This window comes from Euprymna scolopes, chromosome 26, assembly GCF_053919585.1.
Source record: "Euprymna scolopes isolate OS-2025 chromosome 26, ASM5391958v1, whole genome shotgun sequence".
NCBI classification, from domain to species: domain Eukaryota; kingdom Metazoa; phylum Mollusca; class Cephalopoda; order Sepiida; family Sepiolidae; genus Euprymna; species Euprymna scolopes.
The window spans coordinates 26,144,666-26,164,281 of NC_136507.1; positions in this window are offsets into that span (position 1 = coordinate 26,144,666).

Consider the following 19,616-nt stretch of genomic DNA (forward strand, 5'->3'; position numbering starts at 1 on the left):
ATATATATATATAATTTTTTTATTTTAGTTATTCCAACCAAGAGATATTTTTTTTAATGTTCTAACCGTTCCTTTGAGTGCAATAGTTTGTATATATCTTGCACTCGGTTCACCGTGTATATTTACCAGGTCATTTTTGAAATTCTATTTTCATGAAACCAGTTGCTCGTATAATTACTGGAATGATAAAGATCTTTCTAACATTCCAATTTCTTTTCATCTCGTACATTTTTCTGGGTCCGTCGGGTTGTGTTAATGTACTAGGTGCTTTCCAAACTTTTTTCGTATGGCCACTTTTATTGATAATACTCACATGAAACTCTAGCCCCTTTCAAAGTTATCTCCACCGGCTGCAATGCGCTTGTTGTGCCGTTCCAACAGCTCCTGGAAGGACCCATAGAAGTCGTCTCGTGTGAGCATGCCAATGACCCTGGTCACAGACTCTTTCATCATCTCGATTGTCTCATAACGACAGCCTCTAAGGTTTTCCTTGAGCTTAGGGAATAATCAAAAGTCACGGGGAGCAAGGTCTGGACTATAGGGAGGGTGAGGAACTGTCTTGATATCCATCTTGTTGTCAAATAATCTGTGACAAGGAAAGCGGAGTTTTCATACAAGTTAGCATCAAAGATTTTTCTTTGCGAACAATCTGTGGTGTTCCCTGGAATCTGAGTGACAACAAGTCTACTCAAATCTCCAGTACTCACAACCACTTTTGATTATTATTATTATTATTATCATTATTATTATTATTATTATTATTATTATTATTATGGACTATAGAGAGGGTAAGGAACTGTCTTGATGCCAATCTTGGTCAAATAATCTGTGACAAGGATGGAATTGTACACTGGTGCACTGTCCTGGTGGAAATGCCACTGACCCAATTTGAAAAGTGGTGGCCTTTTCCGGCGAAATATCTTCCTGAATTCCCTTAAAACATCAATATAATATTCTTGGATCTGGGAGAGCCAACATGCTCACACTGGGAACCCTGTTTCTTTGTCTCTGGGACATAGCATTTGATCTAGCTTTCATCACGGGTCACCAGAGCATCAAGAACTGCGGGATCAAAAGTGATCAGCTCGACCCTTTCGCATCTTCAGTTCTTCACAAGTAATTTTGTGTACAGTTCCCACACTGACATCAAACTGTGCACTTATTGTCTATATAGAAATATCCATGAAATTCTTTATTTGGCCAATCAACTCTAATGTTCTAATTTCCCTAGTTCGCCTACAGCTCTGATCATCCCTCACAGCCTTCCTTGAATCCCTTATGCCATTCAAAAACTGATGCAAGATGGTTCAAAATGTCTGTCGCATTCCATACGTTTCTATGGTATTTTTTCAAGTGTAAACCAGAATTTTATAGCATATTATTCTTCTAAAGTGTTCTCACGTCCAAATTACATTTTTGAAATTCACCAGCTGTGACAATAAGGTTTTAGTAGGGTGTATTCCAATTCCTACTGTAGCTGTTCATTTGAACCTGAAATCATAAAAATTGGTCGGCCATCTCATAAAATATATAGCAATAACATACTAAATTTTCAAGTGTCTATGACAATTTTAAATGCCTGTACAAAAAATGCCATGAATTTATAAACGCAAAAGAGCATGCTAGTTAGAGATTACTATCTTTTTTGCTTCCAAGAAAAACGTTGAAGTAATTCCTTAAAAATAAGCTTTGGTAGCATATTCAGAATGAACGCAAGTTTCGTTGATTGGCCGGTTTTGTCTTGTTTTTTAGTCGCGTGTAAGCGACTCTATAAGTCGGCCCGTCGGTGAGTCGGTCGGTCGGTCGGTCTATCGGTTTGTCCGTAACACTTTTGTGCTTGGCCTTTTTGGTTAAGTATAAAGGTCTGTTGTTAATAGATGCTGTTCTTAACTTTTTAAGCTTTTCTTTGCCTTTTGACCAAGATTAAAATGTACTATCTGTTCCGACAGATACTGCAAGCAAAGACCATATGTGGTCAATGTAGGGGCAACCCTTCATACCAACAGTAACTATCCAGCTCCCATTTCCCACCCATCGGGAGCTGGTCCCCTTTTCCCTCCCCCTCCCTCTCTCTCCACATTAAAAAACGGCCTTGTGCTTAATTTGCTCAGTGGGGAAGCAAATAAATACATACTGCAAGTAAAGACCATATGTGGAGGCAGCCCCACATATAAGACCTTGGCCAATGTAGGGGCAACCCTTCATACCAATTGTCACTACCCAACTCCCCGACTCTCCGGGGAGTTGGTCCCCATTTCCCCTTCACTCCTCACATTAAAAACCGGTCGGTCATCTCATAAAATGTATAACAATAATATACTGAATTTTCAAGAGCCTATGACAATTTTAAATGCCTGTACAAAAAAGTTTGGAAGCTTATTGAAAGCGCCTCGTAGTTAGCTAATTAATTAGTTATGACAACTTAGTCTTTCTCTCTCTCTCTCTTTCTTTCTTTCTTTCTATTGTGAGTTAATTCACCCTAGCAAGAAACCTTCAGAAACTCTCATTGAACGTCTCCTGCTTTCTTTCTGTGCAAAGAGAAGTTTTATAGCGTGGTTCCTAGCTTTGGTAGAAGCCATCTTTGCGGATGATAGCGTCTTTGGGTTTAACAAGGCCCACACCAACAGTTAGTATAAATTGATGTATAAAAGTTTTGTTTTAGCTAAAAAAAGGAAATGGAAAGAATACATATGGGCATACATGTAAAAATAGGAATGAATGAAGCATTAAGAGAATAGAAGGGTCACCAGTTAGTAACTGTTCCTAAAAATACAAACAGAATATCAAAACAACTTTCATGTAAATGTTCATAGAAAATCACGTGTTCGGTAAAGTTCACTAATTAGTCACACGGTTCAGAAATGTGTAGGTCAATATGTTCACAGTGTGTATATGGGTTTATAAAATGTGGGTATTTGGCAGCGTTGCATTTTGTATGTGTGTGCGTTGGTTTACTTTGTTCTTGTTAATGCATGTATAACTGTGAGTAGTAGTTCGTTTCTATTTGCCTGACTCCTTAGTATTTAAGCATGTGCGCACAAGATGAAAAATGCAGGTATGCAACTGAGTCCTATTTTGCGATCTGCCTTCCTTCCTGCGGGAGGAGGTTAAAGGGTGTATTTTCAGGTCTCTTTTAGGTGCAGCCAACCTGAGAATCTTCGTGTGTTTACATTTTGACTGTTTTCTTGATAGTTTTTTTTTTTTTAACTTCGCGTCCGTTAATTATTTTCACATGTCCATGTTACATTTTTGAAGCTTGAAACGATTATAATTTAGTTGGTAAATATTTAGGGTTCACACGTTTCTGTGAAGACTTCCTTGCTTTGCGGAGTGACGGAGGAAAGCGAATTGCAAAGAAAGAAAGTTGCAGCAATTAAAGCCGTCTGCTTTACTGCGTTCGTATTAGGAATAATTTCACGATTACATCGGCACAGTTTTATTGCGTCCAGTTAAACTGATAAGACGATCAAGGACGTATACAAGAAGAATATAAAGTAAACACTGAATGAAACGTCAGGCAGCATTGAAAGAGAAAGAAAAGGAAAAAGGTATGTACCTATTTACAATGCCCCCCCACAGGACAGAGTTAGACACCAGGGTCGTTTTTTTAAAAAGGTATGTAATCAACAGTTTAGTTGTCGCTGATCAAGACCCGAAGGCCACACGAGGATAAGTGTTATTTGGCCGCTTGATCTGTGTTACGTAATGGATATTCTTGTGTGTGGCGCGTTTGTTCTGTTGGTAGAGTGCTTGTCTCGCATTCAAGAGGCTCGGGTTTCGAATCCCGAATTCGGATGTGCCTTACTGATGAGCCCAAATGGGGCCGAAACTTGAGTCTTTGACTTCCGGTTTGTTGGATGTTATGGCTCTTGTCTGGCTGCGACGTTGTCTGGTTGTGGAAATAATTAAATATATATATATATATATATATATATATATATATATATATATATATAGGGTGGGCCTAAATAAGGGTCCTATATTTAAAAATTCATAAATTCATGTAAGTTTTAAGAAGTGTTTCTCGGCCAAAATTTGTTTTGTTTATTTAAAAAAAATCTCGGAAGGGTCAGTCTACACACACACATAAAGTTTGGTGAGTTTAACTTTTATTTTGTGGAAGTTATTCAAATTTAAAGATAGGACCCTTATTTTGGCCCACCCTATATATATATATATATATATATATATATATATATATATATATAGAGAGAGAGAGAGAGAGAGAGAGAGAGAGAGAGAAAGATATAGTAATATATATATATATATATATATATATATATATATATATATATATATATATAATGGAAATAGTATTCCGACGAGATAGAGAGATAAAAAAGAGACACATTAAGTCACATGTGCATCAACGTTTCGTCTTTACTCATCCAAAAGAAGCCTTACAATAAAGACAAAACGTTGATCGACGTGTGACTTGGGTTGTAGCTTTTTTATCTACCAATGTCAATAATGTATACATCCATGCGCATTCGTGAGTGTTTTGAACGAAAAAGACCACAATCGAATATAACTGATCAGTTATTTGAGGTTGGTTGGATATCCGATGACTCAAGAGAGTACGTTAGCTGCAGGACAGAATGAATCTAGACGAAATCTCTTTGCTTTTCATTTTGTTTTTCCAATGTAATCGTTCCAACGTAACCGAAGTGACCATATTGATTGATGAATAGTTTCACTGTAAATCTTCTTTACAGAATGAACTTCTTTTAAAAAAAAAAAAAATAGCAGGCATTTCAAGAACTAGCATCTTTGCAAGTATATAATTGGTTGTTAATGGGTTCTCTTTCAGTGCTAATTTTTGTTTCGTCATTCAGGGTTCGAATTTCATCGTGAACAATATCTTTTTTTTTTCTGTACCGTTCCAGTTATTTGCGAGATGATAAATAAATAGGAATTCCAAAGTACGTCACAAACTACAAAGCGAAAATCATGGCTAAATATTATTTCACAGATTTTCGAATGGACTCATTTATTACTTCACGGAGGTAGCATGCTCTCGTTCCGTCAGCCTCGACCGGATTGGTGTCCTAAGTAATTCCTAATTGTATTTTTCGGTCGCCCACACTAAGGATTGATCCTTTAACATTAAGGACATAATCACTTCTAAGTAGAAATATTATTTGATGTTCTAACTTTTTTAAATAACTGTAAGAAATAAGGTTTCCAATCATGTATCCAAACTCCTTATATATATATTTTGGATTTTACCATTTTTGGATTTTTACCCTTCATCGGACTATCCGTTCATGTGAAATCTTTTTATCATTTTTCTTTTGCCTCCTGTTCCCCTTACCTCACCCTTTTTTTTTAACCAAGTAAGACCTGTGACTTACTTGTAGTTTCATTAAATACTTTTATATGCAAAATCCGATCCTGCATTTTGCTAATTCCTGCCCTTTGATGAGAAGGAGAGTATTTCTTCGAAACTCCGCGGATTAAGGACTATCCACTTATCTTGTGTTTCCTTTTTTAAAATTAAATATATTTTTAACTCTTTTTCAAGATGTCTTTTAACATGTTTTATTAATCATTTTTTCATATTATAAGCTCTATTTCCTTTTCGGTTTTATTGAGCTTTTACATCTGGCTGAGTTTATTTTACTTGTAAATATTAACTCTTTAATATTTATAATATATTTTAAGTTTACCATTTTGATTACCTTAGTAAACTTATTGTAATTTTTATTATATATATATATATATATATATATATATATATATATATATATATATATATATATATATATATATATATACTCGTTTCCAAATTGAATATTCAAATGCTCACGTCTTTGGTTCTATGGGAAGGAACTATATGAAAATTTGCAGGCCTTTTGGAGATTATAATACTATTCTACGATAAAAGTTTTATGACTACTTGTAAAAATTAATATATATTCAAACCAATAAAATATCCCCAAATTTACCTACATTTGTATTTTGCTTGGTTATATCCCTTGTGGTGACCTTGCCAGGTCACTAATATATATATATATATATATATATATATATATATATATATATATATATATATATATATATATATTTAAAAAACATGTTAAAAACACTTTGAAACAGAGTTAAAAACATATTTAATCTGAAAAGGAAACACTTAATAAGTGGATAGTCCTTAATCCGCGAAATTTCGAAGAAATACTTTCCTTCTCATCAGAGGCTAGGAATTAGAACAAATGCGGGATCGGATTTTGCATACAAAAGTATTTGATGAAACTGCAAGTAAGTCAAAGATCTTACTCGATAACAAAAAGTGAAGCACAGGGAATATGGTGAAGAAAAAAGTGATTTCACCTGAATGGATAGTCTGGTGAAGGGTAAAGTATCCAATGACGGTAAAATCCAAAAATGTAAATCCAAGAAAGTTAATTAAATTTCCATTCGCACAAGTAAAATCCAAGGAAATCGCGTAATTGGAAGATGGTCCAAAATAATCTAAAATTTTATATATATATATATATATATATATATATATATATATATATATATATATATATAGGGTGTCCCAATAAAATGTATACACTCTTCAAATAATCATAAAATCAACATTCATTATAATAAAAATTATGCATCAAAATAAATGAACAGATATAGAAGCCAGTCAATTGTGGTCTATACACAGCTAACAGCATACACTGATTGAATCCAAAATTTTGGAACTCCTGTCTTGCGAGCTGCTTGCCGAACAGACTTTTAGTCAATTAGTGAAACCTCTCAATGACTCATCTTGCTTTTGTGAAACCGGTTGAAGATCGTGGTCTTCCAGACTGGTTTTATGGCCACCTTTTAATTGTTCAATTAACTGTTCCTTCTTACTCCAACATATCTCACAAACAAACAATTGTGAGTTTTGTTGGTGCATCTAAAACGTCTTCGCAATTCACTTATGTTCTTAGTCATCCAATTGCGATTTAGAATGCTTTTTTTCTCATAGTTATGTCTTGCTTTAGTCATTATTCACACATAAAAAAAGTATTTACAATAAATGTTGAAGTTATGTTCATTTAAAGAGTGCAGACATTTTATTGGGACACTCTGTATACATACTTTGACTGTGACAATTCAAACTCTTTCATTGGTTGTTTATTAGAATGACACTACATTAAATCAAATAGTCATATATATAACTACATTCCATTGTTTGAAATTCAATTCAAACTTATATAACAGAATGCGCCAAACTTTATTATGTTATGCTCATCCGGGCAGTTTATAAGTTTAGCTGGCCGCTTTACCGTGAAACTCGGCTCAAGTTTATGACCCGTTCTTGAGAATTTATTTTCTTTGAACTTTTGTCTCAAAACTAGCTCTCGCATACGTTCTAGTCAACTGTCCTGGTTAGATTTTATGACTTTTGGTGGGAAAAAAGCCAAAGCAGACTACTCGTCTCCATCTTAGATTTGTATTCAGTAGAAATTTGCCAATAAAAGTTTAATGGTAAGAAAAAAAAAAAACCCTCTAAATTACATTGTGTGCAAAATTCTTTTAGTATTTATGTATGAACTCTCCATTTTCATCCGGCACGATTACACCTAGCAATTTGCAAAGTCACCAAATTACAGTTGTCACTGATTGATAGTTACAAATAAATAAATAACATTAACTTCCAATAATAAAATCAGAAAATACTTAGCTGCTCGGCAGTGTTTAACAAAACTTACTGCATAAAAACATTGTAGTCAATTTTCGCTTTTCATTAATCTATATACATATAAAGTTGAGTCATTCTCGTTCTGATAGTCATATTAAAAGCCTACTTCTATTTGAAAATTGTTAAAACAAACTTGTTAATATACACAGCCAGGGATATGCGAGAGACTTCATGAAGGTCAATTAATTTGCATATTTCTTTTTAAAAGATTTTCAATAATTATTATTCACTTTTATGGTTATTTATTGGATGATTGAATCCATTTAGCTATTTCGTTTAGTTCTATTTAAACATAGTTTCTACATCATACATAATTGCGCAGCGAACGCACGTATATTTCTCTTTCTCTTTATCTCTCTCTCTCTCTCGCTCTCTCTCTCTCTCTCTCTCTTCATCTCTCTAATTTTTAAATATCTACAGACACTAGTGCTTGATCCTTTCAGTAATTATCAGTGCAGGCTGAAACGATTATGGTCGGTAAGGAGATTCGAACCCGGCCACGAAGCCATCTCTGATTCCATTAGCAAGAACAAACCACACGGCCAACTCTAACAGCGAGAAATATAGTTGAAATTTAAATTAAATATTTATTTTTAAATGTCGACATGTCGGTCCATAGTGATCTAATGATTATAACATCTTGATCTGCGCATGTGAGCTTAAGTGACTGACTTTCATTTAAACTTTAAATTGCTGAATTATATATTATATATATATATGTATATATATATGATGATTGCAACGGCTTGTCAGACGAGTGCACTCCCTCAAACACTTAAAAGTCCATGAGCCAAAAAATGATTCCATCGCCACGGGACTATTTTAATGCCTGAGAGAGTATCTATACACAGATGATGTTACAGAGTCTTAGCTTTGTACGACAGCTAAGTCTCTATCTCTCGCTCAGTTCAAAACGTTGACATCCAGCAACAAGCAAAAGCAAGATAGCCAGCAACAAGTTAAACTGCAGATCAGCTTAATGCGGGTACTGGTCTCCCGCTTTATGTTTTTTTTAAATCAGAGATTTGCTTCTCCTAGAAAGGTTGCCTTCACCACAGCTTACGGGAGCCCTTTCCACCCCAACACACACATACATACACACAAACACACACGGTGCTAGTTAGCCGTTGACCCCGAAAAGGGGTTCATTCGCCCTTTGAAAGGTCTTGTTTTTAATCCTTCAGGGAGACTAGCCACTCTCCTCACCAAACAAGTTGGGTGGGGGAACCAGTTTAGTCGCTGGTGACCCGACCATGAGGCAGGTAGTACTGGGTTACATGGTACTAGTAGCATATGACATGACCTGACACACACACACACACACACACATATATATATATATATATATATATATATATATATATATATATATATATATATATACACACACATGTGTGACGGCCACAGTATTCAAGTAACCAGTATGCTCATAGTGGTTGGTCTTCAGCTTGCAGTTGGTAAGATTCCAAACCTTTACAGACTCGTTTCTTTAGCAATCTTTAACAAAGAGTAAAAATATGTTATCACTGTATTTTTGAATGTAGCAAACTCTTTAGACAAGTTGGAGAATTCTTCTATCTTTACATATCACAAATAGTCATATTCATACCTTTGAGGTCGAAGGTGTATTCCCGTTGTTGGTCACGTCTCCATCTTTTTATTTATTTATTTATTTCCTTCAGCCGTACTTTCGTATTTATAATTATTCCTTTTTTTTCAGTTTATCCTGTATATAATATTTTGGTTTCAGAAATTCCCCTCTGGACGAAATTACTGTAGGTTTTCAATAACAAATGCCACATACAAATTTATTATGTTTAAACTATTACCCACTATCTTATGTAACTTTGGTATGCTCTACACACACATTCAGTCGTGATATCAAAATATTACATTCCATCCGTGGAAGACCACCACCACAATCACAACATTATAAGAGGAAGCAGTCCCTACTTTTCTCTCTATATATATTTAGTCCTACCACTGCTACCAGGTGTTACCTGGTACTATTCATCATTTTTCTGTTACAATTAGATTACACCTTCCGGAACTGGATGATTGCGTACATAGACATAACATATTCCTTCCTATTTCCGAATTAAAATTAATAACTTCTCCCCCATAATGTTCCGGCATTTACGATTGGCTTAAATTCTCATATTCCAGAATGAATTGAATTCCTAGAAACACTTCTAAAAGTTGCTAAACATAACGTCTTCCTCCACAGCAGACACTAACGCTGAAAAGAATAACATTTAAAGAATATTAACCACTCATATAACGCAACAGTTACTCATAGGTAAAAAAAAAATTACATAACTACGGTCGGATTTTTCTACATTGATTACCTACGCTTCATCCTTTCGGGATTCACCAGTGCAGAGTAACATGAACCCGGCCACAAAGCTATCTCTGACTTCATTAGTAAGGAACAGATCACACGGCTAACCCTAACCGCGAGAAATGTCGTTGAAATTTAAACATTTTCTTTTAAATGTCGAGAACTCCGTCCATAATGAACTAATGATTATAATATCTTGATCTGCGCGTGCGAGTTTAAGTGACCGACTATCATTTAAACTGTAAAGTATTCATATATATATATATATATATATATATATATATATATCCATTACACCATTTTGAATATGGCTAAGTTTTGAGAACACATAGTCTTTTATGTTCTCATAAGAGTATATGTCCTTGCCACCAGAAGAACACAGTGATCCATTTGGAGAAACGGTCACAGTATTCAAGTAACCAGTATGCCCACAGTGGTTGGTATAGAGACAGTAAAGCACTGATAACAATATATTTCTTAAATCTATAATCTTAGAAAAATAAATATGATAGAGAACTAGGACGTAAGATAGATCACAAGAATTCTAGAAAATATTGCAACAGGAATGGATCACATAAAGAAAAGATTTTTTAGGTAGATACTATAGAAATGTAATGGTAAAAAATACATGAATATAGTAATGTAAAAACAATCCACAATTAGCAAACATTAATATATGAGAAATAAGTAAAGGGAAATATCTAAGCAAAAGATATATTAGGAAAAGTAAAAAAGAGTGATCTCCCCTTGATCTCCTAGTGTATATACAACAAAACAGAGACACATGTAGCATAAAATAGACATCTAGCAGTCTGAATTAGTATGACATAGAGGTCACTTAAGATGACGTGGATCTTAAAATGAGACGTGGAGATTGAGTTAGAGGAGTTGGGTTTGGGGAACTGACAAGAGAAGTTGGGTTCTTCAAACGACCAAAAGGCGGGTCGAATCTAACAAACTTTGAATAAGAGAAAGAAACTACGGAGTAAAGAAATGGAAATATAATTTTATCGATGATTTCTGTGTTGGCCTTTTTCTTTCGAGAAGTTGAAGATCTTTATTCCAGACACAAACAGGGGAACCAAGTACCGGCTGAATGGAATCTGTTAGACGAGAAGATATTGTCTCCTTTACGTGTTTTGTAATTTGTATATGTCTTGTGAAAGTCACTTAAATGTCATAAACATACAAATATATATATAGCAATGCATTCACACACAAACCCAAATATATCGACCGACGTTTCAAAACCTATCGATTTGTTTCCCACTAGACGATACACGAATTCAGAAACGTGTAATTATATACATACACCGGCTACACACAACACACACACTCAGACACGCACACGCACACACACACGCATACAGCACACACACACACACAGACACGCACACACGCAACACACACAGACACGCACACACACACACACACACAAAACACACACGTCCACACACAACTCACGCACACACACATAACACACACACAACACACACAACATATACACACACAATAAACACAACACATACACACACAATACACACATAACAAACACACACACACAAACACACAACACACACACAACACGCAACACATACACACACAACACACACACAACACGCACACACAACACATACAACACGCACATAACAAACACACAACACGCACACACACAACACACACAACACATAACACAACACACAACGCAACACACACACACATAACAAACAGACACACATGTATACACATTAAAAACAAAGCCACTGAAATATTGTCATTGTTAAATTCTGATGACAACAACCGGGTTTGACCTTGTCATTTTTGCAACAGGTTTGGATAGGGCTGACGTTCAATCTGAGCCAAGCTGATGTGCGCTGATATTTTGAATGTCTCCACCTTCCTGTATCCGTGTATCTTGCACTAAGTACAGGACAAGTCTTGTGCAAAGCTTATTAGTGCGGGGAGTCACAGCTCCACCAAATGCAGCTTCTCGTTGTACACACATTTATGCCTTAACATACAGTCCAATACTCATATGCCGAGTGACCCGAAGTTGCCCGGGATTGAATGATGGTCAACGAATGTTTCACACTCCCATATGTTTATTGTCATCGAAACCGATGAAATAGCCAATTTTTCAATCAAATCGATAGATTGCCTGCTCTAGTTGGTGACCCATCGCATTTGGAGGAACCTTCATGAATTGTGAATTGAACTTTAAAACACGCGCACACACACACACACACACACACACACACACACACACACAGTACACGACACCCTCAAAATAAAATTTAGAAACATACTAATAAACACCACTGGAATTTAGCTGTCTCACAATGTGATGTACGCCTCCTTATTGAAACCTTGTTAATCCGTATTAAAAAACAACAATTAATCAAGCTCAATACGAAGTAGATGGCACGCTTAAATGCTTTTAAGTATTTTAAACGATTTTAAACGATTTTAATCGTCTTTCCATTCAATTTATTACCTTATGTTTTAATATTTTTCATCACTCGCCTGACGACGATTTATGGAGATCGAAAATGTTCGCGAATACTGCAAATTTCTTTTTACACTCGAACAGAATGTTCGGAAGCTAGTCCGTCAAAAGGAAAAAGGATTGTAAGAGAAACAAACAAGAGTTTTCTTTGCTCTTGAATGAAACGTGCACATTATATATATATATATATATATATATATATATATATAGAGAGAGAGAGAGAGAGAGAAGTAGAGAGAGAGATAAGTGAACTTGAGTGTGTGTGCATGTGTGTGCGGAATAATCTCTACCAAACTACTCTGTCAATTTTTTATCTACAGACTTGAAATTTGATATTAATTCAGACCTGTGACACAAATTCGATTTAGTAAAAATACCTGCGAAAAGGGTCAAAATGTAGAAGTTCTCACTTTACATGTGTAAGTCAACTTAAAGTGTATCATCTACGCATGCGCAAACATACATTTATACGTTTCGGTTAATTTATAAAGCTTAGATATGCATGTGGACGTAGATTAGATGGTAGCGAATAATGCTGAAAAGTTAAATGTTTTGATTCTAGCTGATGGTACTCAAGTCATATACATTTTTTTTTAACTTTTCAAATCACTACTATATATAGTGGGTACAATATAATAATCAATAGAGTATTGGCTCTATAATAATATATACGAAATCTGGATAAATTAAAATATAATATTTAAGCATATATCTATGACCGGGCAACGTCGGGCAATGACGGGCGGTGTGCTAGTATATTATAAAGATGCGTAGATACTCCGAACGAAATTAGTTCATATAGTTGATGGACTTCAGAAGACTTACATTTAAAGCTACATTCTACACGAGGTTGTATATTCAATGTTCAGAATGGGCGATACTAACAACACAATTAGGAATTATTTAAGATATACGGCATAATTACGTTGACACACTGGGCTCCTTTTGATTATCGAAGTTAAGCTTCATTGAGTCTGGTCAGTACTAAAATGGGTGACCATTCGAGAATATAAGGCTTTGTATTTGCTCTCCACGTATCTTGGTATTATTTTCAATCATCTTGGAATTCTTTTTTGCCACTGGAATCAAGCAGTATCGACTCAGGAGAGGAGTTGTTAGGGATTGAGCAACCCTTACTTAACAATTCAGCACGTATCATCCCTCCAGAACAAGCTACACCTGTAGAGTAAATGAAGAGTCTCATCTTGAATTCTATACAAATTTTCTAGCCAGCATACAGGTAAGAAGAACCTGATGATGGTCGTAGGTTTCGCCGGCCGAATCGTTGTGAGAATAACATCCTAGATCGGAACAGTAATGCAAACCTTACTTTTTTATTGATGATTGGGTAGTCTTGCATAATTTGACCCGAATTCTCGTGAATTCCCGTCAAGCATGGATCGAGCGAGACCGGCAATTATCGGTGTTAGCCGAGCAGCGTCGTAACAGACACAGACTAATGAAAAAAAAAAAAAAAAAAAAAAAAACGGGGGAAAATACAAATAATTAAAAATAACAAAAAAACCTACCTTGAAAAATGAAAATATGTTTATTTCACTTTAGTATTTAATTTTTTTTTTTTTTTTTTTTTTTTTTAAATATTTATCAACAGAAAGGTTGTTTATTTTCTCAAATAAAAGATTTTTAACCGTATAATTATTAGATCTAAGTACAAGTTTTTTTGTTGTTGTTTTGTTTTCTTTTTTGTAACCGTATTTTTTTTTTTTTTTTTTTTTCAAGACTTGTTGTTCAGTCAAGTTCTTTTGGTGGCACTGTCCATTCGTACATCTCCAGGAGAAACCATCCTTTACACACGATCTTTTTTTTAAATAAACATTTGTGTTTTTGCACCTCATTTTTGGGAGAAAGCAATTTCGTCTCCTAACAATATGAGATTGTCTGCATCGATGTTTTCATTTCTTTTTCTAACATGTATAGATTTATTTTCTTGTCTGTCATTTTTCTTTTTGGCGAGTTTGAAAATATATTTGTCAGCTTTTTTTTTTTTTTTTGTTTAATTGCTTTCTTCCAATTCGAATGTCGTCTGCTTCCATTTAGATAGCGCTTTTTCATTGGCTAACCAAACTCCCAAAAATTAAAATAAATAAATAATAAATAAGTAACTAATCAAAAAATAAAAAGTCACCCCCGCCCCCTTAATATCACCTTAAAAATTACTAAAAACATAACAGAAAAAAAAAAATGAAATAAAGAAAATAAAAAGTCGAACAACGCTTGGCTGACACCGATGATTGCCGATCTCGCCCGATTCATGCTTGACGGGAATTCACGAGAATTCGGGTCAAATTATGCAAGAGTTGTAGAATATTTGTTCCGAAAATATGCATCGAGCATTTCTTTACTTATAAAAATATATTTGATTTGATATAAAAGTCACTTCGTGTGTGTGTGTGTGAGAGAGAGAGAGAGAGAGAGAGAAAGAGAGAGAGAGAGAGTTTCTTCCTCACATGTTCCGACACGGCCTAGTCTATCTTTTGTAACATTCACACAAAGCTATTTTATATGTCTGGCAGTGTTCTTAGATATGTTTTGTACAGAAATTCATCCGATAAGTATCGAAAATCGAAAAAATCCGATTTTAAAATAGCCTTTCTCTCTTATATAGAAAAAAATAATAATTAATTTTACATGGGAATATTTTACGTTACACCGACAACAGATATTTATTGTCATCTAGAAACACAGCTCAGTCGTAGAACATTCATCTACAGATCGAATGATCCCCTGTTCAAGCCCGGGTGTACCTCACCATTTTATTTTATTTTTTTTCTTATTAAGGAGTTCCATTGACGATAAAAGAAGATCCACCATTTAAAATTGTCGCAAGTCATTTCTCCGTTTGCATATTTTAAAACCAAACATTAATCAGAAGTGACTTTTCCGGATCATTCATTGATAATATAAAAAAAAGAATGGTCTAAAAAAATACAGATTTAAGGAAAGCACCATTGGGTGCAGACACGAAGACTCCTGAATGGTGTTCATGTCATATCATAAAATTTTTTTTAGTCATGCGCAGACGATTGGAGTTTGAATTTTTTTCCCTTTGAATGTGATTTTTATTTTATTTTAGTTTCAGTAAAAAATTCATAAGGAACACACGTATTTTCAACTTCATCTTTTTACTTGACTTAAGGGCCGTATTTGCTCATACAAAATTTTATGCCATTGTTAATTCATTTACCTTCGCAAAACTCAATCATGTTCTGCAAAGTAAAAACCAAAAACAATTTTTATCTATAAAACAACCAAACCAAGCACCATTAATAAATATCTTAATATATCAAGAAATTCAAATATAACATTTGTTTCAACATTACTTGATTCGACATTAAATAACCCGAAAAGGGTTGACATGCCGTTTAACAGAAAACCCAAATCATACACCATTAATAAATATTTGCATATATAAAAAAAACTTAGAATATATTTTTTTAATTACTAGCTTAAACATTAAATAACCTGAAAACGGTTGATATGCCGTTTAACAAAATAACCAAACCATACATCATGAATAAATCCGTAAAATAAAACAATCAAACCAATCTACAGAAATTAAAAATGCTATCTGAAACTTAAGACTGACAGACCGATCGACGAACAGCGTTTATTATAGAGATGCGTGGGAAAGTATTTTTCATCTTTCTTTTTTCTTTAATCTTTTCTTTCCTTCTGCGCTGTGACGTCACCTTACAAGACTCGGTCATTTGCATACGTTAGTTGTCGTGAAGCTGATGCTGCCATGCGTGCGTCTGTGTTCAGTATCTGAATATAGTATTTAAACTTAAGGCTGACCGCTTGACAAACAGTTTATTATAGAGATCTGGGGACAAGCATTTTCAACTTCGCGCTTTCACTTTATTTAAATCCTGTATAATCTTACGCATGGCTACAAAACTAAAGCAAAATTCAGTTTGGTGCATGCGCTCTACTATACAATTCCGTAGTCATAAATAGACAGTGCGTCTTGCATATCGGATATATCTAAATACGCTATTTAAATTTAAGTCTGATAGATCGCTCGACAAACAGTTTATTATAGAGCTGGGTGGACTTATTTTACGAGTTCAAGAAGTTGAAGAACTTAAAAAGAATGGTTGCAAAAAATACAGATTTAAAGAGAGCACCACTGAACGCAGACGCGGATACTCTTGAGTGGCGTTCATGCGATGCCATAAAATTTTGTAGTTATATGCAGACCACAGTAGATTGTGCGTTATTTCCTTTGAATGCCTGTAACTAACATACGACTGGCACATGCAGTCTATAACGACGACCATTTGAACTCTGAAGGTGTTGCCAGATTTAGATAATACGGACAATCCTCGAAGGAACTGACAAGCAAAGTCCATGAAAAAGACAATTTGAATGCCAAAATGGAGTCGATAAAATCTCCGCCTAAGCCAGCTGGGATGTGTTCTGTGTTCTTCCGACAGACAAAAGTGAACACGAGCAATTAACGTAATCCGTGATCGCCCTGCGCTGACTCAAGCAAAGTAGAGTATTTGCAAATAAATTCAACGGCCACTGTTCTTTGATATAACAGGGGCGCGAGCAAAATTAATTTTATCCGCTCGATTTAGCTACACAAACGGACAATAACATTTGATTCGCATTATTTGGATAATTCGTGCTACTGTTTCTCATCTTGAGCGTTATTGGCACAACGTTTCAGTCGATGTAACCTCCGAACTTCTTTAGGTGTGTGTTGTCGAACTAGGGAACCTTTCCGTCGAACTCGGAAATCTGCACAGTATTTTGGATTCTTCGAACAACTGTTCTCATATTGAGTGTAATTTTCACAAAGTTTCGGTCGATATAACCTCCGACCTTCTTCATATGTATCTTGTCGAACTCGGGAATCTTTCTGTTGAACTTGGGAGTCTTTCCGTCTGACTCGGGAATCTGCACGAAATTTCGAACAGAAACCTTTTACTTAATTCACGAGGGTAACATGCTCTCGTTCCGTCGATCATGACTGGATAAAAGCTTTAAGTAATTCGCAATTGTATTTTGAGTGTCGCCCGTACTGAGAATTGAACACTCAACCTCCAGTAGCGTGCAACTTACAACTGAATTTTACAAAGTATTTTATCGCTAGGCCATGGTTCCTTGCACACAGAAATTAAGGAAGTCAGGAATAATATTCGACTTTGGCCTTTAAGTGGTCAGAATTTCATTATATAAGAAGAATAAGAATTTGTAAGAAATTTTGTTCCGTTTAAATTCAGATTGCAATGGTTGTAGCTAGACGGGTTTTTTTTATTTTTGCGGTGAATGTTTTACAGACAGGACACAGAGATCAGAGGTCAGTCGAGCACTTACCATGAAGATGACCATAGAAGACTAGCAATGTCTCTGAGGAGCCCTAATCGGGAAATGCATACGAGGGCTGCCCCAGACAATTTTTAAAAAGCCACAATGATCCCCTTGGTTTGACCTTTTTCACTTGTATTACATCTTTCTGTGGTGGGAAGGAACTAAATACTGTAATTCGCAACATTTCTTTGCTGTTGGGTCGAGATCGCAGGCACATGCCGGTTGAAGTTCCAATCGTGACAATTAGTTTGGCAGAAACTTGTGTCACATCTTCCTGGGTTATTTCAATGGCCTTTATAGGATGTTCTTTGAAAGAAATTTACTTGCGTTTAGATTCAGGTGAACAGAGGAAGAAAATAAAATTCTTTACAATGGTTGTAGTTAGATAAGTTTTTGTAAATATTTTACACACAAGACTCAGAGATTGGAGCTAGAGTCAATGAAGACTAGTGACTACGATTAATTACGTCTTAATTAGAAAGTAATTTCTAATCAGTTGTAATCATATAATAAATAATTATATTTTGTTCATTTATTCAAAAGCGTTTTCATCCAAATTATTCTTCATATTTGTGCCTTATGACTAGGGCTGTGACAACAGAATATTATTTTGATACTTTTGACTCTCAACTATATATCCGGCACAGTAAGACACAGTCAATCAACCGAGAACCACATCAGTCTATATAAAAACATAAGATATTAACGGATATATACTCAGGAAACAAAACAACGAAAAGAATATGCTGTTGTCAAAGCCCTATTTATAACTCATAAAGATCATGTTATTTCATAAGGTAGGGCGGTAGGGGCGGCTGAGACTATTAGTATTAAACTAACCCCTTTTCAAAGGGAGAAGGCAAAGCTTGGGAGGGTAGCTTTGAGGCCGAGGGAAACACCCCGGCTGGACTGAAATATATACTTTTAAGTTATATGTTCATTATAGATTTATATAATGACTTAGACGTTCCAGTTGTCTGCACAGTTCCGGATGATTTGCAAAATTTAATGATATATCTATTATAAAATATTAATGAAGATAACATTGCAGCTTAATGTGTAAAGTTGCGGACAGACAAACATATGTGCAAACAAACCGGTGTATGGTAAAACATAACCTCACAAAAATATTGTTTGGAATGCGTCCAGTCAATGTGCCTTATTAACAATAAAAATATTATTTCCAAATTAAGTGTGGCAGACAAACGGAAGCGTTACTTGGAATCTGAGCATTAAAGACCAAAGAAAATGTGATCTTAAACATTAGTGTGACAGACCAACGCAGATGCTATTCTAAACTGATGCATGACAGGCTAATGTGAATGCGATTTAAAGCTTTTCAATCGTCTCATAATACTGTTCATCATCCAACTTCCGATGTAATTGACTCTTATTCTTGAGTGGCTTTTAGACTTGATAAACGATGGCTTGCCATTTTTAACACGTCCAGTGCAATCCTCTACATGTACAAGAGCCAAGTACGTCCTAAAATGGCGTACTGTTTCTACATCTCTCTTGACAAGGCACAAAACTGACTTTGGAATCTAGTAGGGGACGCCCTTTTGTTCCTTCCTGATATCTCTTTCCCACATGAGAGACATTGCGAACGTGGCTCTACTCTATCGTTATTTTCATAGCAGGTGAGTGTCTGAGCTTCAATCCATGCCCTTCCCCACTGCATAACTTCCACAAAAACCCTCGTCAAGCTACAACCACTACCAATAATTTCCCCCACTCTTTAT